The following is a 27,538-nucleotide window of genomic DNA, read 5'->3' on the forward strand; positions in this document are numbered from 1 at the left end:
ACAACTTTCTTATCATGCCTGGATGCCTCAGGGCAGTTGCAGCAACTTCTCTTTTGGTAGATGAATCCAATAAACTGGCTGTAGAACAACACCTGGAAGTTAAAACCCACACCAAGTACAAGGAGTCCTAGAAGCTAAAGGACACCGGTGGATGACAGGGGGACACTTATTGAAATAGCAGGCATTTTGCTAGACACTCCTGATAAACTATTGATATGAGGTGCTAATCAATGAAAAATAGTTAAACATTTGCATGACTCTACCCATATGGGAAGAGATTCCCTGTTTCAAATAATGTCTTAGCTTGTTATAGAAAAAGGATTACTTAAAACAGTAAACCAGGTCACTTAAGCCTGTGAACTATGTGTTGGGAATAACCCAAATGACCAATGTTTACCTCCTCCTTTAGTAAGGCCTATTCAGCATAGACGAACATATCCTGGTGAAGACTGGCAAATAGACTATACTCAGATGACCCCATGTAAAGAGTTTAAATATTTATTAGTATTCATTGACACCTTTACTGTTTGGATCGAGGCTTTTCCTACCTGATCTGAAAAGGCAATTGAGATTCCCAAACTCCTACTAAAAGAAACAATTACACCCCTGGGTGAGGTGGCTCATGCCTGTAATCACTGCACTTTGGGAGGCTGAGGTGGGTGGATCACCTGAGGTCAGGAGTTCAAGACCAGCCTGGCTAACATGATGAAACCCTCGTCTCTACTAAAAATACAAAAAATTGGCCAGGTGTGGTGGTGGGCACGTCTAATCCCAGCTACTTGGACGCTGAAGCAGGAGAATCACTTGAACCTGTGAGGCAGAGGTTGCAGTGAGCTCAGAGTGTGTCACTGCACTCCAGCCTGGGTGACAAGAGTGAAACTCTTGCAAAAAAAAAAAAAGAAAAGAAAAGAAAAAATTCCTAGATTTGGGCTGCTGAAGAAATTACACAGAGATAATGGCCTATCTTTCACAGTGACAAATACACAAAACATATCTTGAGCCCTAGAAATTTAGTACTGCCTTCAGTCAGCGTGAAGGCCACAGTCTTCAGTGAACGTAAAAAGAGCTAATCAAACTCAAAAGAGGACTCTTGCTATGCTATGCCAAGAAACATCAAAGACCTGGCTGTCTTTACTATCTGTAGCCTTTTTACAGATTCCAGTGGCCTCTAAGGGAAATCTGCAGCTCAGCTCTTTTGAAATAATGTATGGAAGGCCTTTTTTAGCTACATGCGTTCTAATAGACACGGATACTTTCAAGTTACAGAATTATGTGACAAGTGCAAAACACACTCTGAATATGGAAATCAAAGACTCCTTTCCCCAACTAAGGAAGATAATCTTGTTATAACCCAGCCAGGAAACTGGGTCCTATTAAAAACTTGGAAAGAAGGATCCCCAGCAGGTCAACTTTCCCCAAAGTGGAAGGGACCTTATCAAGTTCTCTATGGTACCCCAACTGCAGTTAAAATTCTGGGAATAAATAGCTGGGTCCAGTTAACTCAAACCTGTCTCTTATGAAGTCCTACAGGCCGACAGAACACAAGAGACTGATCCTATTTATTCCCACGAGCCAGTGACCTCTGACTCCTGTTCAGAAGAAATGAAAGGGATGGGTAACATAAAGATATAGATTGGCTTTCTACTTTTGGGTATTAGTTGAAATCATGCAGAGAGTAACTTATTTACTGAGTGGGCACAGACTTCATCCTCTACATAATCGGACAAACTGTTGGGTATGTAGACATTTAAACAGAGACTCAAAAGGAAACCTATGCTTTGATCAAAACCAAATGTTTTGTGTGCTCCAGACTATTTGCATAACATTACCCAGGCCATAAAAGTTTTAAGCACTCACATCTCTGCCATTTATGTGCTATCAGTCAACCATACATCAGTTTGGTTCCAACAACTGCCCACTTCTTGAAAGGCTTTCCTGTTTAGTTTACTTGGAAGAATTTTACTAATTTTGTTTGCTGTTGTGGAATATATTGTGCTTGTACTCTTTGTGCAGGAATGCAAGATAAGCTCGCTAAGTGCTTTCTTAAATTGGACGCTTATTAGTCTTCCAGATATCACCTTCTTTTGGAAGTCGAAGTTGTGAACGACCTTCACGATATCAACACTGTCTGACTGAATTTCTCTCTACCCTGAATGCAAGAGACCAATGGTTAGGCAGGAACATTATCGCCCCTAATCAGCCTGAAAAAGTTACAGAAGACGAATCTTTGTCTCTCTGCAACTCTTAGGGTTAAGGGTCCTCTTGTAAAAGAAGGCAAAAAATATGTCAGAATCATTTGAACCACAGCGACTCCATTTTGAGAGAGAGCTAGGAAAATGATGCTGAGACTCGCTGGGCTGCATTCTCAGTAAGTTAGGCATTCCTAGACTCTAGATATTTATGGTTAAGGAAATGAATTAATAAGCAGAACCAGACGGAAGAGTGTCCAGATATTCCAACATCTGGGGAATAAAGGTATTCCTAATTTTGCTTTAAAGATAATATCGAGTCAGCCAGGTGTGGTGGCTCACGACTGTAATCCAGCATTTTGGGAGGTCGAGGCGGGTGGATCCGCTGAGGTCAGAAGTTCGAAATCAGCCTGGCTAACGTGGCGAAACCCCATCTCTACTAAAAAAAAAAAAAATTAGCCCGGTGTGGCGGTGTGCACCTGTAGTCCCAGCTACTCTGGAGGCTGAGGCAGGAGAATCGCTTGATCCCGGAAGGCGAAGGTTGCAGTGAGCCGAGATCGCGCCATTGCACTTCAGCCTGGACAACAAGAGCAAAACTTTGTCTCAAAAAAAAAAAAATTATTCATATATTTAATACATTGAAAAAAAGAGACAGCAAAGAAGAGATAGAATTTTTCCGTGTTCTGGGATGGGCCTCGTTCAGCTCAGGGAGGAAGCTCCGCCTCAAAAAGGCTGAGGCTTAGACTGTCAATCTTTCTTCATTCAGCCCAACATCTGATGACATCTTCTGTCACTCAGGGCCTTAGCAAGCGGGGTCTCAAACGTTATCCAATCAGAGACGCTGTCCTGGGAACTGTCCAATCAGGCACGCAGCTGGAGCGAACAGGGCGGCTTCCGGGATTTGGCGGGGCCTTTGTCTCTAGCTGCAGCCGGAGCTCCAGGTCTCGTCCTCACTGCTCTGTATCTTCTGCTTTTAGGGGCGCAGCCTCTGTGGCCCTGTGACCTGCCCCCTGGAAGCCTAGAAATGGTGAGAGTGCCGGGTCCAACATCCCGAGAGAGGGAACGGGGCTGGCTGGAACCGGTGGGAAGCGGCTGTGGTGGGACTCAGGCCTCCCGGCAGTCAGCTTTACAATCTGCGCCCGAGTTCTTGCCCAGCTCGGCCTCAGTCCCTTCAGCCATAAGATGGCGGCTGCTCTGACAGCAGGGCTCCCGGGCGTTCTGTCTCTTCTCTGCGCAGTGACTGTGCCCTGGCCTGGAGCCCTCTTTGGGCAGGTCTACACCAGTAGCCCCGCGTCTCTCCCAGATTGTGCAGGGACCATGGGAGGAACGTCAGGGCAGAATCCTGACTCCGGGTGCGGGTTCATGAATGGGAAGAGCTTTGGTCCGTAGGGTTTTCAGGCCATTTTTTCCTATTAAAAATTTGTGGGCCTCACTGCAAAAACATTAAGTAATTTAAAGTGTGATTCAAAAGTTTTAGAGCACCTTGCTGTGGTTTCTAATTTGTAATCCATGGAAGGAAAGGTTTTTATAAGTTTCATGATAAAACCAAATTCCGTAATTGGCTAGGTACGGTTATGTAGATTTTGTTGTTGTTTTGTTGTTGTTGTTTCGTTTTCATTTTCTTTTTTTTTTTTGAGACAGAATCTCTGTTGCCCAGGCTGAAGTGCAGTTTTGTGATCTTGGCTCACTGCAACCTCCACCTCCCGGGTTCAAGCGATTTTTCTGCCTCAGCCTCCCTAGTAGTTGGGACTACAGGCGCCTGCCACTACATTTGGCAATTTTTTTTATTTTTAGCAGAGACAGGAGTTTCACCGTGTTGGTCAGGCTGGTCTCGAACTCCTGACCTCAGGTGATCTACTCACCTCGGCCTTCCAAAGTTCTGGGATTACAGGCGTGAGCCACTGCGCCTGTCCTATTTCTTAATTTTTACAATCAAGGTGGAAATATCCTGGTTATGTAATTAGAGCTTAATTGGCAGTTTATAGTTGGTTAAGCGTTAAGCCTGAATTTTGTTTCTGCCAATGTAGTAATTTACCAAAAAATGCTCTTGAGTTTAGACTTTTTTTTTAGAAGTAGAAATCCAGGGACTAGAGCCACCTCAATCTAATTTCCTGCCACTTAATGGTTTTCACACTCCACAGGGGACTGATTTTTCTCTGAATTTTTCACAAGTGTCCCAAGCAGGGCCTAAAGTCTGCCCCTCATCCCCTATTCCTCCAGCCTGACTGGCTTGCAGTAAAATACTAAATTTCCGGTTTTGTCTGACGTTGCCAAATGCCAGTTTCTCCTCCCTAATTGACTTTATCAACTATTTGTCCTTTAGTGTACATATTGATACCTATTTTAATGAATTTTTTTTTTTTTTAAAGTATTTGAGACAGAGCCTTGCTCTGTTGCCCAGGCTGGAGTGCAGTGGCATGACTTAGGCTCACTGCAGCCTCCGCCTCCTGGACTCAAACGGTTCTCATTTCTGTCTCCCAAGTAGCTGGAATTACAGATGCCTGGCACCACGCCTGGCTAATTTTTGTATTTTTAGTAGAGATGGGGTTTCACTATGTTGGCCAGGCTGGTCTTGAACTTCTGGTTTCAAGTCATCCGCCTGCCTTGGCCTCCCAAAGAGCTGGGATTACACATGGGAGCTACCGTGCCTGGTGAATTAATTATTTTTTGACAAAGCATTTGATGGCACATTTAAAAAGATTTTTTTTCTAAATATTTCCTATGAGAATAAAGCAAAGAATAATCTGACACTATTGTAAAGTATCTGTGTGTTTTTTTCTTTTATTTTCCCTAGTCACAGATATCTTAGAATGTTTTTCGGTCAAGATTTTTTTTTTTTGGAAACTTCATAGGGTGACGTATCTTCAGTCACCCTTCAGTTTTAGCTTGGACCTGGGTTTCAGTACTGTATGGGGATAAACCACGATACCCACTGTGGCTATGTCTGCTAGAGTGTCTAGTGAATATCAGCTCCTGGGTCATTTTCTCTCATAGGACAACCTGAGTTATTGAGTGTAGCTTCTCAAGTGTGCAGGTGGATGCCCTGAGGCTAAGAGGCATTTCCTGGTGCACTTTTGTTTTTTAAAAAAAACTTAATTCCTTGAGACATTAATATTGTCTTCACCCAACCCAGCTTTCATTTCTTGGAGACACATTGCTGATCAGCCAATTGCTACAAGCATTGAGGAGAAAAATAATTTCTGCATCCTGGATTCCTTCAGGGGGCAGAAAAATAGTGCAAGAAAAATAGTAACAAAAATTCTAGAAAAAAAAATTAGTATTCCAAAAGACCAAAAAACCACCAAAAACCAAAAAGCTGACTCCACTGTGGTGGTGTAAGAACTTGCAGAGTAAAATGCGCCTGAGGCACTCACTGGGTCATAGTTCAGTCTCCTGAGAGGGGTTATTGAGCACTTAAGTGAGCAGGATGGGGCGGGACAATCAGCTAATTAAATGGCCTGACTTGATACATGAGTAAAACATATCTGTACCTTGAAAGGATTTGTTCATTTGTTTTGACCTAGGGTTTATTTATGTATCTTTTTAAGACAGAGTTTACCTCTGTCACCCAGGCTGGAGTAAAGTGGTGCCATCTCTGCTCACTGCAACCTCCAAATCCCGACTCAGGTGATTGTCATGCTTCAGTCTCCCAAGTAGCTGGGATTACAAGTGTGCACCATCACACCCACCTAGTTTTTGTATTCTTAGTAGAAATGGAGTTTCACCATGCTAGCCAGGCTGGTGTCAAACTTCTGGCCTCAAGTGACTCACCTTCCTTGGCCTCCCAAAATGCTGTGATTACAGGCATGAGCCACTGTGCTCAGCTGACCTCAGTTTTTTAACTGTGTACTGCATTTTATTAGTAGAGCTTTTGAAAGGTAAGGAAATATTTACAAAGGGCATAAAAGGTGAGTTTCAAAAATTAATAATATATTTTATTTGTTGAAAACTTTTACTTTATCTTTCTCAGAGTGAGTTTAGAAATTTTCTCAGGCATGTGCTTTTATGGCTGAGTGATTTCATACAGAATTCCATCTAGCTTTTAGAATGGTAGCTACCAAAGAAAAGAAAAGAAAAAAAAAAAATCTCCCTTCAATTTCAGCTGTAGACAATGAATACATTTCCCCCAAAAATGTGGTAGATAATTGGTGAGTTACATAAATTACTGAAAACTTCAGTTCCTTTTTTTAGCAGGGTAAAATTTTGACAGTGAATATCTTTGTTCTGTATCCTTTTTTGTTTGTTTACTACATGATTTTTAATACAAATAATAAAATAATACATTTACTGTCTGAAAGGAATACATACTTTTGCTTTTCTTACTGAGGTATAAAATGTAAGCACCTTAAAATGTTCTTTCGTTATATGAACACCGAGTAATTTTGCTGAATTTTTCTAACAGTTTTAGTTTCAAAAATGAAATTAATAACTCTACCATGGAAATTAAAGCTTAAGCTGCAGGAGGGTGCCCCTCGTAGGTTGCCATGAGAGTACTCAGGAACAAAGGAAAGTAGGGGGTTTTTATTACCGCTAAGCAGCTTGTCCATCTTACTGTGTCCTGTCTTCATTGGCTGGAGTTGGATGGCACAATCCGGTTGGCTAAACCCGGTTGGCTAACTTGAAAAGTGCAGGAATGCGGTTATACCGGTGGGAAGGCAGGAAGATCAGTTTCACTGGAAGCAGCCCCTGCGATGGGAGAGGTAATTCACGGAGTGGGTAGCAGGTGTGGGATGTGGCTCCATAGATAAGAACTGGCGAGAAGGTTTACCAGGGAAGGGGGAACAGAGAGAGTAAGGAAGTCTGGCCTTGAAAGCAAGGGAAAAAAGGGCAAAGAAACTTAAGCAAACTAAACTTTTGAAGAATAATTTCTTACAGTATTCAACATCTATGCATTACACGATTAAGAAAATGCTCATTTAAACAGGATGGCATTTATTACCCAGAAAGTTCTGAAAAAACTATCGGGAGATACCTGCTTATTAGGGTGCTAAAAAAAGACTACTTAAAATCACTATTAAAAATTGTAGAACATGGAAGATATCTGTATCTTGGACTTTCCATAAAAATGATGTTTTCTTATGGCTAAATTCAGACTGTAATTTGCTTTAGTGGGGGTAATATCTCAGTAGTGATGCTGTGTCCTGCGTGCATCAGCACACTATAAAAACTTGTCCTAGTGCAGTTGATGTTAATTCCATAAGCTCTCTTACAGAATTTTTCGTATGGAGTTATTTTTCTCTTCATCATTAAGTATCTTTATGCAGCTGATGTGCGTAAACCATCACACTTAATTGGCAGCTGCCTGTTTTTTTTAAGGTATTCTTTGCATTTATCTTTTGTAGGTAAATGAAAGCTCTCATCTTTGTTTACAGGCCAGAAAAACTGAAAAAAAGCACAGACTCTTCCACTTACTGGATGTTTGACAAAATAGTCTTTTGGGGCCAAAACATTTGCATTACTAATGAGCTTGATAGAGACTCAGTAACTCAGACTTTATTTCAGATCTTCTGAAAAAATAATCTGCATTAACGAGATGTCCAGTTTATTGTACACATTTAAATTTGAGTGGTACCTTCTAACTCAACATGTTTATTTTGTCTGAAAATTATTAACAGCTGTCTTTTTCATCTGAAAAATATACACAACTCATTCAGTATTATGTAAATACTGCACTCAAAAATGTACATGTTAGTACATTTTTACACTTTATCATTCAGAAAAGTATCATATATACACTGATGTTCTGGATATTATGCCAGTCTCTTTTCTCAGAGTTAGAGAATACATTAGAAAACGTTTGTGTTTTGACAATTATTTTATTGGAGAATTTCAGTCCCTCTTATAAGTTAGAATCAGTTCTATTCACTTTCTGATTTTACCTTGAGTCAGATGAAAAATTCTGCCCATAGCCACTTTGTAAATATGTGTGTTTGTGTGTGTTTTCCAGGGACTGTTGACATTTAGGGATGTGGCCATAGAATTCTCTCTGGAGGAGTGGCAATGCCTGGACACTGCACAGAAGAATTTATATAGGAATGTGATGTTAGAGAACTACAGAAACCTGGCCTTCCTGGGTGAGGATAACTTTAATACAAAATTTTTAATATAAACTAAAGCTTTTATTTTTCTTTTGTAGTGTGTTTTCTGGTAATTTATGCTTTCCTATTTCTGTTTTCAAGAAAATCCTGGGGATTTGTCTGTTTAGAAAAAATTTCTTCAAGATGTTTCATCCTGACCTGAAATTTCCAGATTCCTGAGCTGATCTGTGTCTTTCACTTTAGATTAGTGGTAATTTCAGAACCTTAATGGCATAAAATATTGTTATTCACACCTTAAAATTTAAGCGCCATTACCAATTTTTGCTTCAGTAGTACTAGGCAGTGAAATTAAGAACCTACAAAATTAAAATATTCTGTAAATCTTTAAAAATTTCTGTTATAAATTAGTATATGGCATAAATTTATTAGAATATTCTATTATATCCCTTTTACTTTGCACATTACTAAGTTGGTAATTGGAGAATATGAGCAAGATTCATGTTAATTATTTTTAATAAAACAGGTATTGCTGTCTCTAAGCCAGACCTCATCATCTGTCTGGAGAAAGAAAAAGAGCTCTGGAATATGAAGCGACATGAGATGGTGGATGAACCCCCAGGTAGGTGAGAGTGAATACGAGAGACGACCTGGATGAGAGCTCCAACGTCAAGAAGAAAGCCAGTCTTTAAAGTGATTTGGAAATCTGCGTTCCAAAGGAAATAGTTTCTGGAAAGCCTGAAATTTTTTAAAAAATATACTCTCACACAGGGGCATCTTCTGCTTATGCTTATAAAATCTCTAAGAATTCAACTCTCCCTTCAATGATCTTCCTTAACGTTTACAGTGACAGCCAAAGTACTGTTCATGGCATATAAAAGAGCATACAATCTGACTTTTTTTTTTCTTGTTTTTGTGGACAGATAGATATCTGCATAATTTTGAGACACTCTATGTTAAATTTGTTGTTTGTTTTAGGAGTCTCGCTTTTGTGGCCCAAGCTGGAGTGCAATGGCGCGATCTCGGCTCACTGCAACCTCTGCCTCCCAGGTTGAAGTGATTCTTCTGCCTCAGGCTCCTGAGTAACTGGGGTTACAGGTGCACACCACCACAACTGGCTAATTTTTTGTATTTCTAGTAGAGATGGAGTTTCATCATGTTGGCCAGGCTGGTCTCCTGACCTCAGGTGATCCACCCACCTCAGCCTCCCAAAGTGCTGGGATTACAGGTGTGAGCCACCATGCCTGGCCTCTCTTTTTGCACGAGAGTAGTGGTTTCTGTTTCATTAGGGGTTTTTGTTTGTTTGTTTGTTTTTGTGCTCATTTCATCCTGTTTTTTTTCTTGCTTGCTTTCTTTTTTTTTTTTGTTTATTTAATATGGCCGTTTTTACTTCCTGCAGAAAGAGTACACTTGCCAGCAGTTTTGCCATGAGAGTACACTGAGCAAAGAAGACAGGGTCATTTATAACCTGATGTGTCCACTCTACTGCTGTGTCCAGTTTCCACTGGCTGGAACAGGCATCCTGTTTTCATTACTATAGCCCTGAAATATCGTTTGGGCCATGCGTGGTGTCTCATGCCTGTAATGCCAGCATTTTGGGAGGCCAAGGTGGGTGAATCACGAGGTCACAAATTTGAGACCAGCCTGGCCAACATGGTGAAACCCCATCTATACTAAAAATAAAAAAATTAGCTGGGCTCAGTGGTGGGCACCTGTAATCCCAGCTACTCGGGTGGCTGAGGCAGGAGAATTGCTTGAATCCGGGAGCCAGAGGTTGCAGTGAGCTGAGATCATGCCACTGTACTCTAGCCTGGGTGACAGAGCAAGACTCTCTCTCTCTCTATATATATATATATAGTTTGAAATTATAAAGTATAATGTCCTTCTGCTTTGTTCTTTTTCCTCAAGATTGCTTTGGCTATTCAAAATTTATTGTGGTTTCATGTACATTTTAGGATTGTAATTTTCATTACTGTGAAAAACTGGAATTTTGACAGGGAGTTTATTGAATCTAGAGATCACCTTAGATAATATGGCAGTTTCACAATACTTATTCTTTCAATAGAAATAAAATATTTTTAAATTTATTTGTGTCCTCTCTAATTTTTTTATTGATATATCTTTCACTTAAAAGATTTATGAGCTGCTTGGTTAAATTTGTTCTAAAATTGATTATTTTATTGCTATTGTAAATAAGAATGTTTTTTCCTCTATTTTATCAGAGAGATGGTTTTAAGTGTATGAAATGATAACTTATAATTGTATGTTAATTTCATATTTTGCTAATCAACTGAGTGTATTCATTAGTTTAAAGAGGTTTTAATGTACTTTTTTATATATAAGATTACATAATCTACAAACAGTGACGTTTTACTTATTGGTCTTCAATTTCAGTGACTTTAAGACTTTAAATTTTTGTTTTGACTACTTCTTTCACATACTTTCAGTGCTATGTTAAAATAGAAGCATTGACAATAAGAAACAATAGTATTGCATTGGTGTCTGTAAATTTGAAGGAGCAAACACCTCTTCAGGATTTTATAAACTGGTTTCAGAAACTAAAAATCTATTTTTGTTGTACCCCCAGGGTGATAGAATATCCTCTGGGTTTGTAGTGAAGAGGGGTTGTAGCTTGGTTTTAAGTCTGCTGGGTTTGCACAAGGGTCCACTTTTAGTTGTCTTGTTAAACAGGGCTTGGATAGTTGTAATTGTCATTTAAGTTTTAGACAGAGTGAATATCCTTCAGGGCTTTGCTCTGAAGGGCAGACCCAAGGGCAGGTTTCTGCAGTCAGGTCTGTATATGGTGTTCTTTATATCAGGATATGGATGAGCATGGCTTTCACCCAGTACAAGAGAGGATTTTCCCAGTCACTTTGGATTTCTACATAGGCAGAACTGGCCATGAACTGTGGCTCAGGGAGCTGGAACTGAATCATGGAACTGCTTCAGGGACCACAGGAAAGGCCAAGGTCTGAGGCCTGCCATCATGGCTATAAATGGAGGTCTTCCTCTAGGCCTCTGGAAGGGCAGGACCCCCCCAGCCCGCCGGCTCCCAAGACTGTGGCTGTGAAGAGTTTGGGATGGTTACAGAGTAACTTTAAAATTCTCAGTGGAACCAAGTTAGGTGGAGCATTTTCTTGTCTGTAGCCAAAAACAGTAGTCATGTAGTTTGCAACCTGAATGGGGGCCTGCCTTCTAAACAGAATTACCTTGAGTCTTGGGCTTTAGCAGAATTTCACAACTCCTTTCCTGGATCTCAGAGCTTTCTTAAAGGCATTTATTTTTGAGATGAGGTCTTGCTACATAATCCAGGCAAGTCTTAATATTTTGACCTCAAGCAATTCTTCAACTGTAATGTACCATGTAGTTTTCATTACAAGTGTGAACCATGATGCCTGGTTCTCAGGAATGGGTGACAAATTTTCTTGCTGTCAGGAGATAAGCAAATAGGTCACTTTTTTTTTTTTATATCTTATTAATGCCACTCTCCAAAGAAATTTTTACTTTCTATTTTCTACTTCAAATTTGTCTGTAATTTTAGATTCTGACATTTAGGGCAATATACTAGAATTTACATGTTGTTCCTGAATTAAATTAGATAATTAATATGCAGGCAGGCAAAAGGGAATTACAGAATTTTCAACCACTTTTGTTAGCCTGTAACAAAATAACATAATTTATTCCCCAAATATTTGTTTTATATGTGAGGCTCTAACCATATTCTGCTAAATATATATATAATTTAGCAATGTAAGGCTATTCTTTGCTTCTAAACTTGGATTACAGTAGTTTTATTTTGTGTAAAAATAGCATATATTTAAAACATAAAAATTGACATGAATTTCTTTTAAATGCATATCTATTAAAAGTTTCTCATTAGCATCTCCTATTTATGATTGTACTGCATTTTCTCTGAAATTTTATTGCCATGCAATAGATGCCAGTAATTTTTTTTTTTTTTTGAGACTGAGTCTCGCTCTGTCACCCAGGCTGGAGTGCAGTGGCGTGATCTCAGCTCACTGCAACCTCCGCCTCCCAGGTTCACACCATTCTCCTGCTTCAGCCTCCTGAGTAGGTGGGACTACAGGCGCCCGACACCACGCTTGGCTAATTTTTTGTATTTTTAGTATAAATGGGGTTTCACCGTGCTCTGGATCTCCCAATCTTGTGATCCGCCCGCCTCGGCCTCCCAAAGTGCTGGGATTACAGATGCCAGTAATTTAAAATGCCTGCTTTCCATGAATGCACAGTTCCAGTCAAACATTGCAGTTATCTAGACAAATTATTTGTTAATGTACATAAATGTTGCCAACTAGTTGTAATGAGTAAACATTTCTGTTATTGTGTTGCAGTTTTATATTAGTGTTTTTTGTAGTGTAAGTTTCCTAACATCAGTTTATTGTGCCTGTTGGTTTTACTTATATATTATGTTTTGTATACTTTAAGTTAATGTGGAGTTTAATTAAAAGATAAATGAGCCATGTCTATCACAATCAAATTATATACGTGTGTGTGTGTTTATATCTACAAATATGACCCCAATTTTGGTTATACCTTGTATATATTCTTTCTTAGCTCTTTTTTTTTTTCTTTGAGAGGAAGTTTTACTCTTGTTGCCGAGGCTGAAGTGTAATGCACGATCTTGACTCACTGCAACCTCTGTCTCCCGGGTTCAAGTGATTCTCCTGCCTCAGCCTCCTCAGTAGCTGGGATTACAGGCATGTGCCACCACACCTGGCTAATTTTGTTTGTTTTTTTTTTTTTTAGTAGAGATGGTATTTCTCCATGTTGGTCAGGCTGGTCTCAAACTCCTGACCTCAGTTGAAATGCCCACCTTGGCCTCTGAAAGTGCTGGGATTACAGGTTTGAGCCACCTTGCCTGGCCTCTTAGCTCATTTTCAATGTTGGTTTTATCTTGTCTAAGTTAGTAGCCTTGGAAATACTTATTTTCACCATGTGTTTAATGATGAATATATACTTCCTTTGCGTGAGAATAATTCTTTTATGATTTGAAGGTAATTTTTAAAAAAGATTCATAATCCTGTATTGTCTCCAGTTTTTTAAAAAATAATTGTTTTAAATACACATAACATATAATTTACCTCTTAAATCTATTTAAATGTATATGTCAGGGCAAGGCAATGTGGTGGGTCCCTTCTGTAAAACCAGGATTTTGAGAGGCCAGGACAGGAGGATTGCTTGAGCCCAAAAGATTGAGACCAACCTGTGTAAAATATGGAGACACCCTCTCTACAAATATTTTTTTCTAAGAAATAGCAAGGCATGGTGGTGTGCACCTGTGGTCCCAGCTAGTTGAGAGTTTGAGGGTCAGTATTACTTGATGCTGGGAGTGTGAGGCTGCAGTGAGCCATAATTGTCCCATTGTACTCAAACTTGGGTGACAGATTGAGACATTGTCTTAAAAAAAGTGTATGTTTCAGGCATATCATGTATATTCACATTGTTATGCAAAAGACTTCTTGAAATTTTACATCTTGTAGAACTAAAACTCAATATCCATTAAATAACATTTACCCATTTTATGCTCTCTTCAGCTCTCGAGAAGCACTTTTCCACTTTCTGTTTTTACAAGTGTGACTGTCTTACATATCTCATATAAGTGAAATCATAACATCCATCATTTGTTACTGGTTTATTTCAGTTGGTATAATATTCTCAAAGTGTATCTTCAAATGTGATGATTTTTTTTTCAAGGCTGAATAATATTCCATTGTATCAAATATGTCTTCAAGGTCCTATGTTGTATATTTTAGAGATAGATTCATAAATGGAATCACTGTATTTAATAATTTATATTATTTGAAGTACATTTATAACATTATAAAATAATTGGTGCATCTTTATTTTCCACTGACAATCAACCCAACTAACTTTTGTATTTTTAGTAGAGACAGGATTTCACCATGTTGGTCAGGCTGGTCTCAAACTCCTGACCTCGGGATTCGCCCACCTCTGCCTCCCAAAGTGCTGGGTTTACAGGCTTGAGCCACCATTCCCGGTCAAGGGTTTTATTTTTATTGCATCATCAACAGATTTGGTGTTTTCAAAAAATTTATAGTGGCCATTTAAATGAGTGTGAGGGGGATTTTGTTTTTTATTATGACTTTTATGCATTTCTCTACAAATTAGTTTTGAGTGTCCTTTCAAATTTTTGATGAAAATTTATTTCAATTTGTCTATTTCTAAATAAAGTTATTCAATTTTATTGTTCAGTTTTTTTGTTTTTGAGAGATGAAGTCTTGCTCTGTCACCCAGGCTGAAGTGCAATGGTGAGATCTCGGCTCCCTGCAACCTCCGCCTCCTGGGTTCAAGTGATTCTCCCGCCTCAGCCTCATGAGTACCTGAAATAACAGGTGTGTGCCACCATGCCTGGCTCATTTTTGTATTTTTAGTAGAGACAGAGTTTCACTATGTTGATCAGGATGGTCTGGAACACCTGACCTCGTGATCCACCTGCCTCTGCCTTTCAGTGTGCTGCGATTACAGGTGTGAGCCACCATGCCCGGCTATTTTTGGTTTTAAAAGTTTATAGTTTTTGAATATTGACTCCTATCACATGTGATGTGTAAATATTTTCACCCATTTTCTAGGAGGCATTATCGGTCTTTTAAATATTTATATGTGCAGGAATGTTGAAGTATAGTGTAGTTAAATTTTTTGTTTTTTTCTTTGATGCTCATGCATTTAATTTTATATCTAAGAAAACAGCCCCAAGACTAATGTCATGTTTTCCCTATATATTTTAAAGAGATTAAGAAGTTATCTGGTCGGGCACGGTGGCTCATGCCTGTAATCCCAGTGCTTTGAGAGCCTGAGGTGGGCAGATCATAAGGACAGGAGTTCAAGACAAGCCTGGCCAACATGGTGAAACCCCGTCTCTACTAAAAATACAAAAAAATTAGCCGAGTGTGATGGCGTGCATGTTAATCCCAGCAACTCAGGAGGTTGAAGTGGGAGAATCACTTGAACCCAGGAGGCAGAGGTTGCAGTGAGCCGAGACCACGCTGCTGTACTCCATCTGGGCTGCACTCCAGCCTGGGCAACAGAGCAAGACTCTGTCTCCAAAAAAAAAAAAAAAAGTTATCTTCCTATGTCTAATGAAAAGATATTTCACATATGGTATAGGGAAATAATCGAACTTCATTTTATCGGTATGGATATTCAGCTTTCAACATAATTTTTTGAAAAGATTATCTTTTTTCTACTGTGTGCTCATGTTAATTTTGTGGGAGATTATTTGGCCATATACAGAAGGGTTCATTTCTGGGCTCTCTGTTCTTTCATCTCTTTATCTGTCTTTATGTCAGTACCAAATTGTTTTTGTTATTGTTGCTTTTAATGTGTTTCAAAATCAGAAAATATAAGGTCTGTGTTGTTTTTCATGGGTATTTGTCTATAGTTCATAATAAAATTTTAACATTTTAAACGTTTCCTTAAAAAAACCCTATTTGGATTTATATAAAAATTATTATTTTTTGAGATGGAGTCTTGCTGTGTTGCCCAGGCTGGAGTGCAGTGGCACGATCTCAGCTCGCTGCAACCTCTGCCTCCCAGGTTCAAGCAATTCTTCTGTCTCAACATCCAGAGTAGCTGGGATTACATGCCCAGCTAAATATTTTTGTATTTTTATTAGAGACGGGGTTTCACTGTGTTGCCGAGGCTGGTTTAGAATTCCTGAGTTCAGGCAATCCACCCGCCTCAGCCTCCCAAAGTGCTAGGATTGCAGGTGTGAGCCACCTCACCCGGCCATAAAAATTATATTGAATATGTCTACCACTGTAGATTGTATTGACATTTTGAAAAATTAATGTTTTTTTGATTCCTGAGCAAAAATATGTTGAAAAGTGTGTTTTATTTTTATATATTTTTATATTGTTCAGTTTTACTTTTAATTTCTAGTTTAATTCAGTTTTGGTCAGACAACACAAAGTGTGTAATTTTGGTCTTCTTAAATTTGTTATTGTTGTGTTTGTTGTGGTTTTTGTTTAGATACAGGATCTTACTCTGTCACCCAGGCTGGAGTGTACTGTCATGATTTTGGCTCACTGCAGCCTCAACCTACTGGGCTCAAGTGATCTTTCCACCTCAGTGTCTCAAGTAGTTGGGACTACAAACATAAAGTACCATGTCTGAATAATTCTTTGATTATTTCTAGGGATAGAGTTGCCCAGGCTGGCCTCAAACTTTTAACTCCAAGTGATCCTCCCACCTTGGTCTCTCTAAATGTTGGGATTATAGACATGAGCTACACCACCCAGCTGGCATTCTTAAATTTGATAAAACTTAGTATGTGTCCTAACAGAATACACCATCTGCAAATAAGAATATTGTGTATTTTCTTGCTTTTGACTGGAAAGTTCTTTACTCATCTGTTAAACCTAGTTGGTCTATAATATGGTTTTGATGTTCATGTCCTCCAAACCTTATGATTAAATGTAATTTTTAATGTTGGATGTGAGACCTGGTGGGAGGTGTTTGGGTCATGGGGGCAAAGTCCTCATAGATAGCTTGGCACCATCCTCTCGGTAATGAAAATGTTTACACTCCATTAATTCAAATGAAAGCAGGTTTATTGGAAGAACCTGGCTCCTTCACCTCATACTTGCTCTGTCTCTCATCATGTAATATGTGCAGTTACTCTTCGCCTCCAACCATGACTGTAAGCTTGGTGACACTCTCACCAGAAGCAGATGCTGGCACACTTTCTACAGTCTGCTAAATTGTGAGCCAAATAAATATTATTTCTTTATAAGTTATCCAATCTCCAGTATTCAACTATATGCAAAATAATTGATACAGTCTATAATGTTGTCTAGGTTTTCTGTTTTCTTATTTTTTGTTTAATGTGAATTTTCTATTATGGAAAATGGGCTCTTGATGTCTACAATTATTATGTTGCTATGTATTTCTTGCTTTACTTTTGTCAATATTTGCTTTATATATTTTGGAGCCCTGATGTTGTACATGCACATACAGATAGATAGATAGATAGATAGATAGATAGATAGATAGATAGATATTATAGTTATAAATTTGTGGTAAATCAACCCATTTTACAATATATACTATCAATGTTTGTCTCACGTTAGCACTTGACTTAAAATATATTATGTCTAATACCCAAGTGTAGTTACTATTTTCATAAAATACAGGTTTTTGCACTGTGTAATTTTCAGCCTATTTGACTCAATGCTAAAATGAGTCCCTTGTAGGTAGCATATTGTTTGCTTTTTCTTAAGCCACTAAAGCATTTTATTTTTTCTTTTTATAATTTCATTTATTTACTTGTTTATTCATTTATTTTTGAGATAGGTCTCACTCTGTCAACCAGGCTGGTTTGCAGTGTTGTGATCATGGCTCACAGCAGCCTCAATCTCTCAAACTCAGAAGATTCTCTCATTTCAGCCTCTCAGGTAGCTGGGTTATAAGTGTGTAGCATCACACCTAGCTAGTTTTTTTTGTATTTATGGTTGAGACAGAGTTTTGCCGTGTTGCCGAGGCTGGTCTCAAACTTCTGAGATCCAGTGATCAGCCCATCTTAGCCTCCCAAAGTCCTGAGATTATATTTTTTTCTATTAAGTAGTTTAATTAATTTATATTTAAAATTATTTATTAAAAGTGAAGTTACTACTTTTATTGTGATTGTTTTATGTGTTCCTCAGTGGTATTTTTTATATGTTGGTTTATTGCCTTAAATTTCATTTTAATTTTGTTGTGATGTGCTTCAATTATTTTTTATATCTTGTTTTGCATAGTTTCTATAAATATTATCTTCATAATCATCTTGTGTATTAGTCTGTTTTTATGCCGCTGATAAAGACATACCTGAGACTGGGCAATTTAGAAAAGAAAGAGGTTTATTGGACTTACAGTTTTGTGTGACTGGGTAGACCTCACAATCATGGTGGAAGGTGAAAGGCATGTCTCACATGGTGGCAGACAAGAGAGAGATCTTGTGCAGGAAAGCTCTGCCTTATAAAGCCTTCAGATTTCATGAGACTTATTCACTATCATGACACCAGCACAGAAAAGACCTGCCCCCATGATTCAATTACCTTCCACCACGTCCTTCCCATAACGTGGGAATTAAAGATGAATCTTGGGTTGGGACATGGCCAAACCATATCATCTTAAAACATGGAGTTTACATGAAACATCTTAAAATTAAAACTATATATTTATATCTCATGACAACTTCAATTGAATATAAAGATTATATCTCTATATTTTTCAGTTTATTATTAAAATTATTTTATATTGTGTATTAACATGCAGGTTTTTATTCTGTTTTAAATATTCTACAGAATAGCTTTAAGAGTTATATGCATCATCATTATGATAGTAAAAATTTCTATATTTGTATACTTACATTTAATAGAGAGCTTTATTTTATATATGGTTTATGATGCTGTCCAGTAGTATTTTATTTTTAAACAAAATGGACTCATTATAGCAGTTCTTATTATGTGTAGACTCTCACTGTATTACTCAGGCTGACCTGAAACTCCTGGCCTCTAGTGTTCTGACAGCCTTGGCCTCCTAAAACTGTAAAATTACAGGCATGAGGCATGGTGCCTGGCCACCATGTACCATTTTTTTTTGGTAGAACTGTGCTACTGGTGATTAACACCCTTACCTTTTATTTTGGATTTTTTAATTTTCATCTTTTTAAAGAGAAATACATTTAAATCAAATATTATTGGTTAGAAATATTTTTTCCTTTTATTACATCAAAATTTGGGAAGTTCTCACCCTTTTTTATCTTCAAGTAATCTCTGTGTTATTTTTTTCCCATATTCTTCTTCTGAGATTTGTTAATGAATATATTGATCTAGTTGATGGTATCCAATCACTTTTACATTCTATGTTTTAATTTTGTTTTGGAAGTTTATATTTTTATGTTATATATTTTAGGGTATGCTACCACACATCCATTAATTGTGTTTTTATTTTTTAGTATATATTATAATTCTGCGTGCTAATATTTTAACTTTATACAATTTAAGACATTGTGGAGCAAAATCATATATGAATTAGCCATATGTCTTTTTCTGATAGAATTATCTCTATGTTTGTTTGCCTGTATAAATGTTATCCTTGTATTTTTTTAATAATGTGTATATTTGTTGTGTAAGTTTGTTGTGAATGGTTTTCTAATCCTGTGTAGATGAGAAGTCATAAAATTCTTGTAATTTCAACATCCTATTTATTTCTGAATCTATGTAATTGTTGTGTGGTAGAAACATTTTTGGATTTGAATATAATTTAAAACAATCATAATTCTTTATCTCTTTTAGGTATTATTGTTTATTTTTGCTTGTCCAAAAAACACCACAAAATTTACCACAAAATATTTTTAAATATTCAGTTTAGTCATATTAATTATCTTGACATTGTAATGCAACATATTGCTAAAATGATCTTAATACATATTAAACAACTACCAATTTTTCCTTCTTTTTTTCTTTTTTGAGATGGAGTCTTGTTCTGTCACCCTTGCTGGAGTGCAGTGGTGCAATCTCAGCTCACTGCAACCTCCACCTTCCAGGTTCAAGCAATTTTAGTGCCTCAGCCTTCTGAGTAGCTGGGACTACAGGCACCTGCCACCACACCCAGCTAATTTTTTGTATTGTTTTAGTAGAGATGGGGTTTCACCCTGTTAGCCAGGATGGTTTTGATCTCCTGACCTCATGATCCGCCTGCCCCAGCCTCCCAAAGTGCCAGGATTACAGGCATGTGCCACCATCCCCCAGCCAAAACCGCAACTGAGCTTCTTTATTTTTACATCGTTTTTTCTAACTTTTAGGATCTGTTAGTTTCCTTTTGTATTTTTTACCTCCACAGTTTCTGTTTTTATGAAATGTTAAATATTTTTGTTCTTGTCCTCATTTTTCTGATTTTCCATACTTGTCTGTGTTCTTGTTTTAATCAGTATTATTCAATTTATTACCAATTCTTAAATGTATAAATCTTTTTTTTATGTTTTCTTTCAGAAAATTTTATGATATTTTTGGTGGTATGATACTGCCATATTTTGTATATATTATAAGCTTTCAGTTTTTTACATTAAAAAAATCTACCTGTCAAAATTTTTATAATGTAGCTTTGTGCTGGCATAGTCTGAAAACAATTTTCTTGGCTCGTCTTTATGGCAGTTTTTCAAACATATTCTTATGACGTGTATTGTCTGAAATTTTGTGTTTAGTTTTTAATTAAGAGAATTTATTCATATTACTTTGTAGGAGTCGGTAATCACTTGCTACACCTGTTCCTTTTCTGTGGCACTGCAGTCTGGCTGCTGCTGGAACATTTTTCTTTTGTCTCAGCACACTCAAACTCTCATTCCAAAGTATACCACCATTTCTGTCAGCACTTTATGTCATGAGAGACAGAAAACAGTGTCAGAAAAAAGCCCCTAAAAGCCAGAAATGATAATGAATGTGCCAGTATTTTACCTTTCTTTTAAAACAGAAATCAAGAGTTAACAATTTACTTCTAAAGGCACTATGTTATAGTGGGAAGCAGGAAAAGCTGTGTTGGGTAAATTTAGACTTTTCTTTTTCTTCTATGTGGTTTTTTGCATTGTGCTCTTCTGGAACACTGCACATACTTAACTGATTTATAAATTTCCCACCGATGTATTTTGGTTTGTATGTTTTTGTTACATTTAAATGTCTATGAAAGAATTAGGGTTTGTGGTATTTTGCAAAACCATCTTGTTTATGTAGGTTGTATAATTTTATAGGTAAGATTTTTAAACTATATTTATGTCAGTATAGTAAGTGGAGTAAATTTTTTAAATTTTTTTTTAGGTATATGTCCTCATTTTCCTCAAGACATTTGGCCAGAGCAGGGCATGGAAGATTCTTTTCAAAAAGTAATACTAAGAAGATTTGAAAAATATGGACATGAGAATTTACAGTTAAGAAAAGGTTGTAAAAGTGTGGATGAGTGTAAGGTACACAAAGAAGGTTATAATGGACTTAACCAGTGTTTCACAACTACCCAGGGCAAAGCATCTCAATGTGGTAAATATTTGAAAGTCTTTTATAAATTTATAAATTTAAACAGACATAAGATAAGATGTACTAGAAAGAAACCTTTCAAATGTAAAAATTGTGTCAAATCATTTTGCATGCTTTCACACAAAACCCAGCATAAAAGCATATATACTACAGAGAAGTCCTACAAATGTAAAGAATGTGGAAAAACCTTTAATTGGTCCTCAACCCTTACTAATCATAAGAAAACTCATACTGAAGAAAAGCCCTACAAATGTGAAGAATATGGCAAAGCTTTTAATCAATCCTCAAATTATACTACACATAAGATAACTCATACTGGAGAGAAACCTTACAAGTGTGAAGAATGTGGCAAAGCATTTAGCCAATCCTCAACGCTAACCATACATAAGAGGCTACACACTGGAGAGAAACCCTGCAAATGTGAAGAATGTGGCAAAGCATTTAGTCAACCCTCAGCACTAACCATACATAAGAGGATGCACATTGGAGAGAAACCCTACAAATGTGAAGAATGTGGCAAAGCATTTGTATGGTCCTCAACCCTAACTAGACATAAGAGGCTGCACACTGGAGAGAAACCCTACAAATGTGAAGAATGTGCCAAAGCTTTTAGCCAATTCGGACACCTTACTACACATAGGATAATTCATACTGGAGAGAAACCCTACAAATGTGAAGAATGTGGCAAAGCATTTATATGGCCCTCAACCCTAACTAAACATAAGAGGATTCACACTGGAGAGAAACCCTACAAATGTGAAGAATGTGGCAAAGCTTTTCATCGAACCTCAAATCTTACTAAGCATAAGATAATTCATAATGGAGAGAAACCTTACAAGTGTGAAGAATGTGGCAAAGCATTTATATGGTCCTCAAACCTTACTGAACATAAGAAAATTCATACTAGAGAGAAACCCTACAAATGTGAAGAATGTGGTAAAGCATTTAGCCGATCCTCAGCCCTAATTACACATAAGAGGTTGCACACTGGAGAGAAACCCTACAAATGTGAAGAATGTGGCAAAGCTTTTAGCCAATCCTCAACCCTTACTGCACATAAGATAATTCATACTGGAGAGAAACCCTACAAATGTGAAGAATGTGGCAAAGCATTTATATTGTCCTCAACCCTGTCTAAACATAAGAGGATTCACACTGGAGAGAAACCCTACAAATGTGAAGAATGTGGCAAAGCTTTTAATCAATCCTCAAATCTTAGTACACATAAGATAATTCATACTGGAGAGAAACCTTACAAGTGTGAAGAATGTGGCAAAGCTTTTAATCGATCCTCAAATCTTAGTACGCATAAGATAATTCATACTGGAGAGAAATCTTATAAGTGTGATGAATGTGGCAAATCATTTATCTGGTCCTCAACCCTTTTTAAGCATAAGAGGATTCATACTTGAGAGAAACCTTAAAAAGGGTGAAGAATGTGGCAAAGCATTTATATGTTTCTCAACCCTTACTGAACATGAGAGAATTCATACTAGAGAGAAACCCTACAAATGTGAAGAATGTGGCAAAGCATTTATATGGTCCTCAACCCTTACTGAACATGAGAGAATTCATACTAGAGAGAAACCCTACAAATGTGAAGAATGTGGCAAAGCATTTATATGGTCCTCAATGCTAAACATAAGAGGATGCACACTGGAGAGAAACCCTACAAATGTGAAGAATGTGGCAAAGCATTTATATGGTTCTCAATGCTAAACATAAGAGGATGCACACTGGAGAGAAACCCTACAAATGTGAAGAATGGGAAAAAGCTTTTAATCCTCAAATCTTATTAAACATTAGATAATTCACACTGGAGAGAAACCTTACAAGTGTGAAGAATGTGGGAAAGCTTTTAGTCGATTCTGAAATCTTACTACACATAATTCATACTGGAAATAAACCCTACAAATGTGAAGAATGTGGCAAAGCATATGGTTCACACCCCTAAGTAGACATAAGAGGATGCACACTGGAGAGAAACCTTACAAATGTGAGGAATGTGACAAAGCCTTTAAATGTTCTCATCTCTTACTAAACATAAAATAATTCATACTGAAGAGAAACCCTACAAATGTGAAAAATGTGGCAAAGCCTTTAAGCAGTCTTCAATCCTGAGTAACCATAAGAGAATTCAAACTGGAAAGAAACCCTGCAAGTCTGAAGAATGTGGGAAATCTTTTTTTTTTTCCATTGCACCTTTATTGTTTGTTCTGTTCACTGTTCAGAATTTTCATACAGTCTTTCTAGAATCAAGAAGGGTGTACAGTGGTATTCCTGTGGCTTTCTCTCCTCTCCACCTCCTGTCTTGTTCAGCAGCCTCTGGACCCCCAAGGGCTAAGGAATCAGACACACCGGGTTTGGATCCTGACTCCACTAGGAGCCATATGATCTCAGGGATATTTCTTGGATCTCTCTCAGCCCTGTTTCCTTCTGCAATGTGAGGAAAAGACTCCCTCTCTCACAGGGTTACTGTGAGAATTCCATGACTCCAAGTATCCAAAGCATCTGGCACAGTACCTGGGCACACAGTATGCCCTACATGCACCTTAGCTTCCTTCCTTCTGGCAGGGAAGAGAAGATACCTGATAAATCAATGTCAGAGCCAGCTGCTCAGGGGCATTTGCTTTATAAAGGGCCTGGTCCCTTTAACAGAGCCCAAGAAATGACTCTCTAATGGTGGAATTTCAGACACCATAGCATGGGTGAGGGAGAGATCTGGAGGCATAGACTATAGAAGTCTCAGAATCATTTGAATCCAGCCAGGCAGACTGCTGCTGCTTTTGCCCAGGGGCAAGGCTGGTGATACAGTTTGGCTATAACCCCACCCAAATCTCATCTTGAATCCCCACGTGTTGTGGGAGAGACCCAGTGGGAGCTAACTGAATCACAGGGGCAGGTTTCCCATGGAATGTGGGAAATCTTTTAACCTGTCTTCAACCTTTATTAAACATAAGGTAATTCATACTGGAGTAAAACTCTACAAATGTGAAGAATGTGGCAAAGTGCTTTTCTGGTCCTCAGCCCTAACTAAAGATAAGAAAATTCATGCTGGACAGCAACCCTACAAATGGGAAAAAAATTGGCAAAGCCTTTAACCAGTCCTCATATCTTACTACAGATAAGATAACTCATATTGGAGAGAAATCTTACAAGTGTGAATAATATGGAAGGCCTAAAAAAGTCCTGAATTCTTAACAGATATAAGATTATTCATACTGAAGAGAAACTCTACAAATCTGAAAGATGTGCCAATGCTTTTGACAGCATCTAAAACTTTTCTAAACAAAATCATGCTGCTGACAAATCCTAGAAAAGTGAAGAATGTGACAAAGCCTTTAAATGATTGTTATACTTCATTGTACGTAAGATTATTTATACTGGAAAAAACTACCAATGTGAACGATGTGGCCAAGCTTCTAACCAATGCTCACAGCTTATTGCACCGGTAAGCATTTATATTTGAGAACAAATGTACAAATATAGACAAAATCCATTAATACCTGCTCACATCTTACTCAAAATCAGAGTTCATACTGAATAAAAGCATTAAAAATCTAATTACCATCAAAAGATCAGGAAATATGTCTTTAAAGTGCACGAGTATTTATTTTGAAAAAGCGTTACAAATATGAAGAGGGTTGTAATACATTTACTTGTCTCATCGTATTGTACACATTTTGTACTAGAGGAAAACCCTGAGGCAGTTATTAAAATTTTGTTCAACATCAGGGAGTTTATATTGAAGAAAACCCTGCAAATGTAATGAATTTGGAAAAACATTTTTTCAAAAACTACAAATTATAAAACACCAAAGTGTTCATACTAAAATATATTTTTGCAGATGCATTAAATATGAAAGATGTTCAATCCAAAATTAAGTCTATGTAAATATCAGGGAATAAGTCACAGTTGAAATATCTAGGGCACTCAAACTTTAGACATTACACTAAATCAGTGCTGAGTATAGGAAATAATACAAACTAAAGTTCGTGTAAACATTATTTGTATATAACTTTAAAAGACGTAGAACATTTTTTGGAGATTTATAATTACAATCAAAGTATAACTTTTTTTGAAAATACAGAATTTTAAAAAAGCGAATAATGGAGTTAAACTCTTAAATTACTTCATGCTGTTTCATCTTTCCTGGTGTATTCACATGTGAAAACATGTGACTAATTGTAGCTGCATTAAAGATATGAGAGATTCTTTTTTATTAGGTAGGCATTTATGACTTTTTCTAAAGAAAGGTAAGGACGTTAAAATGATGAAAATTTAAGTAGAGAGGCTCTTTGAGTTATAATGTTAAGTGATGCATGAGGTAGGTGTTCAGAGTAATATTTTTATGCATTATTATGAAAGAAAAGCATCCTTTAGTTAACATTAAGTTAGTAGTATGTTACTATACTTTTATGGAATAATATACAGTATATTTTTAAATTATGTGTGAACTTAACTTTTCAATTCAGCATTTTAACATGTTGAATACTATTGTGAATTCGTTGAAGCCTTATGCCACTAACTTTAACCTATTCCACCTTACTCAATGGTGTAGGTAAAAGATGGTAAAAATACACTATTTGGTAAGATAATGGACTGACATCTCTAGTAATCTTTTTGCCAGTGGCTTTAAGTTGCCAATAAGTTAAAAATATTGTTCCTATAGGTTAAATTTTATTCTTATTTTTACATTTAAATTTATTTTTCTTAATTTTTGTGGATATGTAATATGTGTATATGCTTATGCCATATATGGCATATTTTGATACAGGCATGTGATATATAATAATCACATTAGAGGAAATGAGATATCCATTACCTCTAGCATTTATTCTTTATATTTCAAGCAATTCACTTCTTCAGTTTTAGTTATTTTTAAATGTACAATTAAATTGTTATTGACTACAGGGTCATTTTTATGGTCATAATGAAAATTATATACAAACATAAGTAAAATCCATACATTTCTGAGTCCTGAATAAATATTTTTTAAAATTTTAATATATTTTTCTTTGAACATGTGGCCTCTGGCTGCAAGCACATATGGACTCTTAGTATTGACTTACATGGAATTAAATATACAGATCTATTAGTCTAAAGATAAATCTTAGGTGTAAATAAATTATGGAGTATGTTTGTGTTAGTGTAAGTTTGAAACTATTTTTAGCCAAAAAAAAGTAATATTTGAACAAAATAAATCATTTTAAGAAGGTGTCTAATTTACTAGAAAAAAACAAATTCTCAAAAATAAAGTAAATCTATGCTCTCTGTTTTGTATTAAATTTATTACTGTATAACCTTTTGACTTATGCTTCAGAATCTCCCCATGCAAATTCTCTGTTTTAACTTGACTGTTACTCATGTTAGAACCATAATTTTTTTTGTTTGTTTAATAGTTTTTTTTTTCCTTTTTTTTTTTTTGAGCTGGAGTCTTGCTCTGTTGCCCAGACTGGAGTGCAATGGTGTGATGTTGGCTGATTGCAACCTCTACCTTTCAGGTTCAAGCAGTTCCCCTGCCTCAGCCTCCCAAGTAGCTGGGATTACAGGTGCCTGCCACCACGCCCAGCTAATTTTTGTATTTTTAGTAGAGACAGGGTTTCACAATATTGGTCAGGCTGGTCTCAAACTTCTGACCTAAGGTGATCCACCCACATGAGCCTCCCAAAATGCTGGGATTACAGGTGTGAGCCATCGTGCCCGGCCTGTGTGTAATAGTTTATGAAATATTCATTATGTGAGCTGGTCTGTAAGTATAAGAATGATTTTTTTTTTTAAATTTCATTGTTCCATTTATTGGGGTACAGGTGGTATTTGGTTAGATGAGTAAATTCTTTAGTGGTGATTTGTGAGACCCTGATGGACCCATCACCTAAGCAGTATACACTGCACCATATATGTTGTCTTTTATCCCTCCCCCTTCCCACTCTTCCCCCCAAGTCTCTAAAGTCTATTTTATCATTCTTATGCCTTTGCATCTTCATAGCTTACCTCCCACATATCAGCAAGAACATACGATATTTGGTTTTCCATTCCTCAGTTACTTCACTTAGAATAATAATCTCCAATATCATCCAGGTCATTGTAAATGCTGTTAATTTCTTTTTGTGGCTGAGTAGTATTCCAACATATATGTATATGTCATAGTTTCTTTATCTACTTGTTGACTGATGGGCATTTTGGTTTTTTCCACGAGTTTGAAATTGTGAATTGTGCTGCTAGAAATATGGATGTTCAAGTATCTTTTTCAAATAATCAGTATTTG

General features: G+C 37.1%; 1 pseudogene; it reads left to right on the forward strand.

Annotated features, from left to right (window-relative positions):
* The first annotated feature begins 3,097 nt into the window (after positions 1–3,097).
* LOC129020631 (zinc finger protein 726-like) lies at positions 3,098–26,595 on the forward strand (annotated as a pseudogene).
* Positions 26,596–27,538: the final 943 nt, after the last annotated feature.

The sequence above is a fragment of the Pongo pygmaeus genome, chromosome 20 (genome assembly GCF_028885625.2).
Source record: "Pongo pygmaeus isolate AG05252 chromosome 20, NHGRI_mPonPyg2-v2.0_pri, whole genome shotgun sequence".
NCBI lineage: Eukaryota > Metazoa > Chordata > Mammalia > Primates > Hominidae > Pongo > Pongo pygmaeus.